This window comes from Sinocyclocheilus rhinocerous, unplaced genomic scaffold (assembly GCF_001515625.1).
Source record: "Sinocyclocheilus rhinocerous isolate Xijiao unplaced genomic scaffold, SAMN03320098_v1.1 C35203430, whole genome shotgun sequence".
NCBI classification, from domain to species: domain Eukaryota; kingdom Metazoa; phylum Chordata; class Actinopteri; order Cypriniformes; family Cyprinidae; genus Sinocyclocheilus; species Sinocyclocheilus rhinocerous.
The window spans coordinates 1-405 of NW_015743087.1; the positions used below are offsets into that span (position 1 = coordinate 1).

The 405-nt window shown below is 37.5% G+C and overlaps 1 long non-coding RNA gene across 1 annotated transcript; it reads right to left on the reverse strand.

The window, feature by feature from the left end:
* Nucleotides 1-6: 6 nt before the first annotated feature.
* Nucleotides 7-405, reverse strand: LOC107734749 (uncharacterized). Its single transcript, XR_001639152.1, has 3 exons — nucleotides 394-405; nucleotides 188-238; nucleotides 7-95 (listed from the first exon to the last, which is right to left on the reverse strand). It is a non-coding gene; the product is annotated as an uncharacterized LOC107734749 (long non-coding RNA).

Here is a 405-nt window from a genome sequence, read left to right on the forward strand (position 1 = left end):
CACTGCTCCTGCAGCAGCATCACAGATTTCAGTCCTTCCGCTGTACAGTCCGCAACTATCCAACCACAGTCCCGCGTGCTGAAGGGAAAACCTCCCTGAATCACACAAACACACACTCATCATTACAGTGTTTAAGAGCAGATTAAGAATGGTTAAGAAGGTTGAAATGCAATACCCAAAAGTTTACCTTGTTCATTTGTCTATAGTACTTCTCATATTCCGGAGGATTATCTTTGATCTATAATAATAAAAACAATTATTAGACCACACACAGAGACCAAATTATTACATTTCACTGGGGGCCAAAAGTTTGAGACTATATGTTAAAAGCTTTTATTTAGTTTTTTGATAGATAGATAGATAGATAGATAGATTTCAATTAATCATCCTCACCTGGGTCAGATC